The sequence below is a fragment of the Kogia breviceps genome, unplaced genomic scaffold (genome assembly GCF_026419965.1).
Source record: "Kogia breviceps isolate mKogBre1 unplaced genomic scaffold, mKogBre1 haplotype 1 scaffold_243, whole genome shotgun sequence".
NCBI classification, from domain to species: Eukaryota; Metazoa; Chordata; class Mammalia; order Artiodactyla; family Physeteridae; genus Kogia; species Kogia breviceps.
This window is the reverse complement of record NW_026711682.1, coordinates 5,001-12,500: the sequence shown is the minus strand read 5'-3', so window position 1 is coordinate 12,500 and position 7,500 is coordinate 5,001. Positions and strand designations below refer to the sequence as shown.

The following is a 7,500-nucleotide window of genomic DNA, read 5'->3' as shown; positions in this document are numbered from 1 at the left end:
CGAGGCCGCCTCCGCGCCACGCCCCCACGCCCCCCGCACCCCTCGCCCAACCCCACCCCACCCCCCACCCCCCACCCTCCACCCCTTTCCCCGCGCCGCCCACCCCCGCCCGCACGTCCGGGCGCCTCTGCAGGCCCCGTCTCCTCCGGCCCCTCCCACCACAGCGCGCTCTGGAGGGGGCACTGCCCGCCCCCCTGGCCGGCCAGGCGGCCAGAAAGGCGGCCCCGGTGGCCGGCGGCCCACGTGACGCTCCGGGGGTGGCTGGCCCGGACCCAGACTGCGCCGCAGGCCCGCGGGCCGTCCGTGCGGCCCGCGAGCCGCTCGGCCCGCACTTGGCCGCCGCCAGCGGCGGCCAGCCGGCTCCGGCGCAGCCACCTGTCTGCCGGTGTGTCTGTGCACGGCTGCCTGCGGGACAAGCCCTCCCTCCGCCGTTGCGCCACGGCCGGGGACGGGAGAGGCATCGGGGGCCAGGGCCGCCGCCCCCGCGCCTTGCCGGCCACCAGGGTCGGGGTCCCGTGCTCGGCGGCTGGCCGTGCTACGGCGCCAAGGGGCCTTGCCGACTCCACGGTGGCTCCCAGTGGCTTCGGGCCAACTGCTGTCGGGCCGGATGGATGGCCAGCCCGGGCTGCGGTGGGGCTGCGCCTAGCGCCGCGTGGGCGGGGCAGGGGGGTGGGGGTGGGGAATGCACAATGGACCGCCGGCCCCGGGCCCTGAAGCCTCCGGGGCCCCGTTCCTGGGGGCGACGTGCGGGATGGGGGGCGGGGCGCCAAGCGCCGAAGGGTTTGCTGGGTTCCCGCCCGGCCTGGGCCGGGAGGTCGCCCACATCCCACCCGGCCCTCCTCCACCCCGCGGTACCCTAGGCCTGCATCCCCCCGGCTGGGCGGGCGGCGGGGCCCTGCCGGGGCGGACGGGCCGTCGGGCTGTCGGGGAGGCGCCGGCGCCGGCGAAGCGGCTCCTCAAGAGGCAGCCCGCGGCCCTCGCCCCCGTCTACGGCCATACCACCCTGAACGCGCCCGATCTCGTCTGATCTCGGAAGCTAAGCAGGGTCGGGCCTGGTTAGTACTTGGATGGGAGACCGCCTGGGAATACCGGGTGCTGTAGGCTTTTTGCCTCCCGCCCCGCCTGCCTTCCCTTTTAGTAGCCCGCGGCCGAGGCCGCCTCCGCGCCACGCCCCCACGCCCCCCGCACCCCTCGCCCAACCCCACCCCACCCCCCACCCCCCACCCCCTGCCTCCACCCCTTTCCCCGCGCCGCCCACCCCCGCCCGCACGTCCGGGCGCCTCTGCAGGCCCCGTCTCCTCCAGCCCCTCCCACCACAGCGCGCTCTGGAGGGGGCACTGCCCGCCCCCCTGGCCGGCCAGGCGGCCAGAAAGGCGGCCCCGGTGGCCGGCGGCCCACGTGACGCTCCGGGGGTGGCTGGCCCGGACCCAGACTGCGCCGCAGGCCCGCGGGCCGTCCGTGCGGCCCGCGAGCCGCTCGGCCCGCACTTGGCCGCCGCCAGCGGCGGCCAGCCGGCTCCGGCGCAGCCACCTGTCTGCCGGTGTGTCTGTGCACGGCTGCCTGCGGGACAAGCCCTCCCTCCGCCGTTGCGTCTCGGCCGGGGACGGGAGAGGCATCGGGGGCCAGGGCCGCCGCCCCCGCGCCTTGCCGGCCACCAGGGTCGGGGTCCCGTGCTCGGCGGCTGGCCGTGCTACGGCGCCAAGGGGCCTTGCCGACTCCACGGTGGCTCCCAGTGGCTTCGGGCCAACTGCTGTCGGGCCGGATGGATGGCCAGCCCGGGCTGCGGTGGGGCTGCGCCTAGCGCCGCGTGGGCGGGGCAGGGGGGTGGGGGTGGGGAATGCACAACGGACCGCCGGCCCCGGGCCCTGAAGCCTCCGGGGCCTCGTTCCTGGGGGCGACGTGCGGGATGGGGGGCGGGGCGCCAAGCGCCGAAGGGTTTGCTGGGTTCCCGCCCGGCCTGGGCCGGGAGGTCGCCCACACCCCACCCGGCCCTCCTCCACCCCGCGGTACCCGAGGCCTGCATCCCCCCGGCTGGGCGGGCGGCGGGGCCCTGCCGGGGCGGACGGGCCGTCGGGCTGTCGGGGAGGCGCCGGCGCCGGCGAAGCGGCTCCTCAAGAGGCAGCCCGCGGCCCTCGCCCCCGTCTACGGCCATACCACCCTGAACGCGCCCGATCTCGTCTGATCTCGGAAGCTAAGCAGGGTCGGGCCTGGTTAGTACTTGGATGGGAGACCGCCTGGGAATACCGGGTGCTGTAGGCTTTTTGCCTCCCGCCCCGCCTGCCTTCCCTTTTAGTAGCCCGCGGCCGAGGCCGCCTCCGCGCCAAGCCCCCACGCCCCCCGCACCCCTCGCCCAACCCCACCCCACCCCACCCCCCACCCCCCACCCCCCACCCCCTGCCTCCACCCCTTTCCCCGCGCCGCCCACCCCCGCCCGCACGTCCGGGCGCCTCTGCAGGCCCCGTCTCCTCCGGCCCCTCCCACCACAGCGCGCTCTGGAGGGGGCACTGCCCGCCCCCCTGGCCGGCCAGGCGGCCAGAAAGGCGGCCCCGGTGGCCGGCGGCCCACGTGACGCTCCGGGGGTGGCTGGCCCGGACCCAGACTGCGCCGCAGGCCCGCGGGCCGTCCGTGCGGCCCGCGAGCCGCTCGGCCCGCACTTGGCCGCCGCCAGCGGCGGCCAGCCGGCTCCGGCGCAGCCACCTGTCTGCCGGTGTGTCTGTGCACGGCTGCCTGCGGGACAAGCCCTCCCTCCGCCGTTGCGCCACGGCCGGGGGCGGGAGAGGCATCGGGGGCCAGGGCCGCCGCCCCCGCGCCTTGCCGGCCACCAGGGTCGGGGTCCCGTGCTCGGCGGCTGGCCGTGCTACGGCGCCAAGGGGCCTTGCCGACTCCACGGTGGCTCCCAGTGGCTTCGGGCCAACTGCTGTCGGGCCGGATGGATGGCCAGCCCGGGCTGCGGTGGGGCTGCGCCTAGCGCCGCGTGGGCGGGGCAGGGGGGTGGGGGTGGGGAATGCACAACGGACCGCCGGCCCCGGGCCCTGAAGCCTCCGGGGCCTCGTTCCTGGGGGCGACGTGCGGGATGGGGGGCGGGGCGCCAAGCGCCGAAGGGTTTGCTGGGTTCCCGCCCGGCCTGGGCCGGGAGGTCGCCCACACCCCACCCGGCCCTCCTCCACCCCGCGGTACCCGAGGCCTGCATCCCCCCGGCTGGGCGGGCGGCGGGGCCCTGCCGGGGCGGACGGGCCGTCGGGCTGTCGGGGAGGCGCCGGCGCCGGCTAAGCGGCTCCTCAAGAGGCAGCCCGCGGCCCTCGCCCCCGTCTACGGCCATACCACCCTGAACGCGCCCGATCTCGTCTGATCTCGGAAGCTAAGCAGGGTCGGGCCTGGTTAGTACTTGGATGGGAGACCGCCTGGGAATACCGGGTGCTGTAGGCTTTTTGCCTCCCGCCCCGCCTGCCTTCCCTTTTAGTAGCCCGCGGCCGAGGCCGCCTCCGCGCCACGCCCCCACGCCCCCCGCACCCCTCGCCCAACCCCACCCCACCCCCCACCCCCTGCCTCCACCCCTTTCCCCGCGCCGCCCACCCCCGCCCGCACGTCCGGGCGCCTCTGCAGGCCCCGTCTCCTCCGGCCCCTCCCACCACAGCGCGCTCTGGAGGGGGCACTGCCCGCCCCCCTGGCCGGCCAGGCGGCCAGAAAGGCGGCCCCGGTGGCCGGCGGCCCACGTGACGCTCCGGGGGTGGCTGGCCCGGACCCAGACTGCGCCGCAGGCCCGCGGGCCGTCCGTGCGGCCCGCGAGCCGCTCGGCCCGCACTTGGCCGCCGCCAGCGGCGGCCAGCCGGCTCCGGCGCAGCCACCTGTCTGCCGGTGTGTCTGTGCACGGCTGCCTGCGGGACAAGCTCTCCCTCCGCCGTTGCGCCACGGCCGGGGGCGGGAGAGGCATCGGGGGCCAGGGCCGCCGCCCCCGCGCCTTGCCGGCCACCAGGGTCGGGGTCCCGTGCTCGGCGGCTGGCCGTGCTACGGCGCCAAGGGGCCTTGCCGACTCCACGGTGGCTCCCAGTGGCTTCGGGCCAACTGCTGTCGGGCCGGATGGATGGCCAGCCCGGGCTGCGGTGGGGCTGCGCCTAGCGCCGCGTGGGCGGGGCAGGGGGGTGGGGGTGGGGAATGCACAACGGACCGCCGGCCCCGGGCCCTGAAGCCTCCGGGGCCTCGTTCCTGGGGGCGACGTGCGGGATGGGGGGCGGGGCGCCAAGCGCCGAAGGGTTTGCTGGGTTCCCGCCCGGCCTGGGCCGGGAGGTCGCCCACACCCCACCCGGCCCTCCTCCACCCCGCGGTACCCGAGGCCTGCATCCCCCCGGCTGGGCGGGCGGCGGGGCCCTGCCGGGGCGGACGGGCCGTCGGGCTGTCGGGGAGGCGCCGGCGCCGGCGAAGCGGCTCCTCAAGAGGCAGCCCGCGGCCCTCGCCCCCGTCTACGGCCATACCACCCTGAACGCGCCCGATCTCGTCTGATCTCGGAAGCTAAGCAGGGTCGGGCCTGGTTAGTACTTGGATGGGAGACCGCCTGGGAATACCGGGTGCTGTAGGCTTTTTGCCTCCCGCCCCGCCTGCCTTCCCTTTTAGTAGCCCGCGGCCGAGGCCGCCTCCGCGCCAAGCCCCCACGCCCCCCGCACCCCTCGCCCAACCCCACCCCACCCCACCCCCCACCCCCCACCCCCCACCCCCTGCCTCCACCCCTTTCCCCGCGCCGCCCACCCCCGCCCGCACGTCCGGGCGCCTCTGCAGGCCCCGTCTCCTCCGGCCCCTCCCACCACAGCGCGCTCTGGAGGGGGCACTGCCCGCCCCCCTGGCCGGCCAGGCGGCCAGAAAGGCGGCCCCGGTGGCCGGCGGCCCACGTGACGCTCCGGGGGTGGCTGGCCCGGACCCAGACTGCGCCGCAGGCCCGCGGGCCGTCCGTGCGGCCCGCGAGCCGCTCGGCCCGCACTTGGCCGCCGCCAGCGGCGGCCAGCCGGCTCCGGCGCAGCCACCTGTCTGCCGGTGTGTCTGTGCACGGCTGCCTGCGGGACAAGCCCTCCCTCCGCCGTTGCGCCACGGCCGGGGGCGGGAGAGGCATCGGGGGCCAGGGCCGCCGCCCCCGCGCCTTGCCGGCCACCAGGGTCGGGGTCCCGTGCTCGGCGGCTGGCCGTGCTACGGCGCCAAGGGGCCTTGCCGACTCCACGGTGGCTCCCAGTGGCTTCGGGCCAACTGCTGTCGGGCCGGATGGATGGCCAGCCCGGGCTGCGGTGGGGCTGCGCCTAGCGCCGCGTGGGCGGGGCAGGGGGGTGGGGGTGGGGAATGCACAACGGACCGCCGGCCCCGGGCCCTGAAGCCTCCGGGGCCTCGTTCCTGGGGGCGACGTGCGGGATGGGGGGCGGGGCGCCAAGCGCCGAAGGGTTTGCTGGGTTCCCGCCCGGCCTGGGCCGGGAGGTCGCCCACACCCCACCCGGCCCTCCTCCACCCCGCGGTACCCGAGGCCTGCATCCCCCCGGCTGGGCGGGCGGCGGGGCCCTGCGGGGCGGACGGGCCGTCGGGCTGTCGGGGAGGCGCCGGCGCCGGCGAAGCGGCTCCTCAAGAGGCAGCCCGCGGCCCTCGCCCCCGTCTACGGCCATACCACCCTGAACGCGCCCGATCTCGTCTGATCTCGGAAGCTAAGCAGGGTCGGGCCTGGTTAGTACTTGGATGGGAGACCGCCTGGGAATACCGGGTGCTGTAGGCTTTTTGCCTCCCGCCCCGCCTGCCTTCCCTTTTAGTAGCCCGCGGCCGAGGCCGCCTCCGCGCCACGCCCCCACGCCCCCCGCACCCCTCGCCCAACCCCACCCCACCCCCCACCCCCCACCCCCCACCCCCTGCCTCCACCCCTTTCCCCGCGCCGCCCACCCCCGCCCGCACGTCCCGGCGCCTCTGCAGGCCCCGTCTCCTCCGGCCCCTCCCACCACAGCGCGCTCTGGAGGGGGCACTGCCCGCCCCCCTGGCCGGCCAGGCGGCCAGAAAGGCGGCCCCGGTGGCCGGCGGCCCACGTGACGCTCCGGGGGTGGCTGGCCCGGACCCAGACTGCGCCGCAGGCCCGCGGGCCGTCCGTGCGGCCCGCGAGCCGCTCGGCCCGCACTTGGCCGCCGCCAGCGGCGGCCAGCCGGCTCCGGCGCAGCCACCTGTCTGCCGGTGTGTCTGTGCACGGCTGCCTGCGGGACAAGCCCTCCCTCCGCCGTTGCGCCACGGCCGGGGGCGGGAGAGGCATCGGGGGCCAGGGCCGCCGCCCCCGCGCCTTGCCGGCCACCAGGGTCGGGGTCCCGTGCTCGGCGGCTGGCCGTGCTACGGCGCCAAGGGGCCTTGCCGACTCCACGGTGGCTCCCAGTGGCTTCGGGCCAACTGCTGTCGGGCCGGATGGATGGCCAGCCCGGGCTGCGGTGGGGCTGCGCCTAGCGCCGCGTGGGCGGGGCAGGGGGGTGGGGGTGGGGAATGCACAACGGACCGCCGGCCCCGGGCCCTGAAGCCTCCGGGGCCTCGTTCCTGGGGGCGACGTGCGGGATGGGGGGCGGGGCGCCAAGCGCCGAAGGGTTTGCTGGGTTCCCGCCCGGCCTGGGCCGGGAGGTCGCCCACACCCCACCCGGCCCTCCTCCACCCCGCGGTACCCGAGGCCTGCATCCCCCCGGCTGGGCGGGCGGCGGGGCCCTGCCGGGGCGGACGGGCCGTCGGGCTGTCGGGGAGGCGCCGGCGCCGGCGAAGCGGCTCCTCAAGAGGCAGCCCGCGGCCCTCGCCCCCGTCTACGGCCATACCACCCTGAACGCGCCCGATCTCGTCTGATCTCGGAAGCTAAGCAGGGTCGGGCCTGGTTAGTACTTGGATGGGAGACCGCCTGGGAATACCGGGTGCTGTAGGCTTTTTGCCTCCCGCCCCGCCTGCCTTCCCTTTTAGTAGCCCGCGGCCGAGGCCGCCTCCGCGCCACGCCCCCACGCCCCCCGCACCCCTCGCCCAACCCCACCCCACCCCCCACCCCCCACCCCCCACCCCCTGCCTCCACCCCTTTCCCCGCGCCGCCCACCCCCGCCCGCACGTCCGGGCGCCTCTGCAGGCCCCGTCTCCTCCGGCCCCTCCCACCACAGCGCGCTCTGGAGGGGGCACTGCCCGCCCCCCTGGCCGGCCAGGCGGCCAGAAAGGCGGCCCCGGTGGCCGGCGGCCCACGTGACGCTCCGGGGGTGGCTGGCCCGGACCCAGACTGCGCCGCAGGCCCGCGGGCCGTCCGTGCGGCCCGCGAGCCGCTCGGCCCGCACTTGGCCGCCGCCAGCGGCGGCCAGCCGGCTCCGGCGCAGCCACCTGTCTGCCGGTGTGTCTGTGCACGGCTGCCTGCGGGACAAGCCCTCCCTCCGCCGTTGCGCCACGGCCGGGGGCGGGAGAGGCATCGGGGGCCAGGGCCGCCGCCCCCGCGCCTTGCCGGCCACCAGGGTCGGGGTCCCGTGCTCGGCGGCTGGCCGTGCTACG

At 78.0% G+C, this 7,500-nt stretch overlaps 6 non-coding genes across 6 annotated transcripts; all 6 read left to right on the top strand.

Moving 5' to 3' along the window:
* The first annotated feature begins 985 nt into the window (after positions 1-985).
* Positions 986-1,104, top strand: LOC131749605 (5S ribosomal RNA). The gene has a single exon (XR_009333661.1). It is a non-coding gene; the product is annotated as a 5S ribosomal RNA (ribosomal RNA).
* A 1,036-nt stretch (positions 1,105-2,140) lies between these two features.
* LOC131749604 (5S ribosomal RNA) lies at positions 2,141-2,259 on the top strand. Its single transcript, XR_009333660.1, has one exon. It is a non-coding gene; the product is annotated as a 5S ribosomal RNA (ribosomal RNA).
* Positions 2,260-3,307: 1,048 nt separating this feature from the next.
* Positions 3,308-3,426, top strand: LOC131749601 (5S ribosomal RNA). Its single transcript, XR_009333657.1, has one exon. It is a non-coding gene; the product is annotated as a 5S ribosomal RNA (ribosomal RNA).
* A 1,029-nt stretch (positions 3,427-4,455) lies between these two features.
* Positions 4,456-4,574, top strand: LOC131749590 (5S ribosomal RNA). Its single transcript, XR_009333646.1, has one exon. It is a non-coding gene; the product is annotated as a 5S ribosomal RNA (ribosomal RNA).
* A 1,047-nt stretch (positions 4,575-5,621) lies between these two features.
* On the top strand, positions 5,622-5,740 carry LOC131749645 (5S ribosomal RNA). The gene has a single exon (XR_009333701.1). It is a non-coding gene; the product is annotated as a 5S ribosomal RNA (ribosomal RNA).
* Positions 5,741-6,783: 1,043 nt separating this feature from the next.
* On the top strand, positions 6,784-6,902 carry LOC131749634 (5S ribosomal RNA). Its single transcript, XR_009333690.1, has one exon. It is a non-coding gene; the product is annotated as a 5S ribosomal RNA (ribosomal RNA).
* Positions 6,903-7,500: the final 598 nt, after the last annotated feature.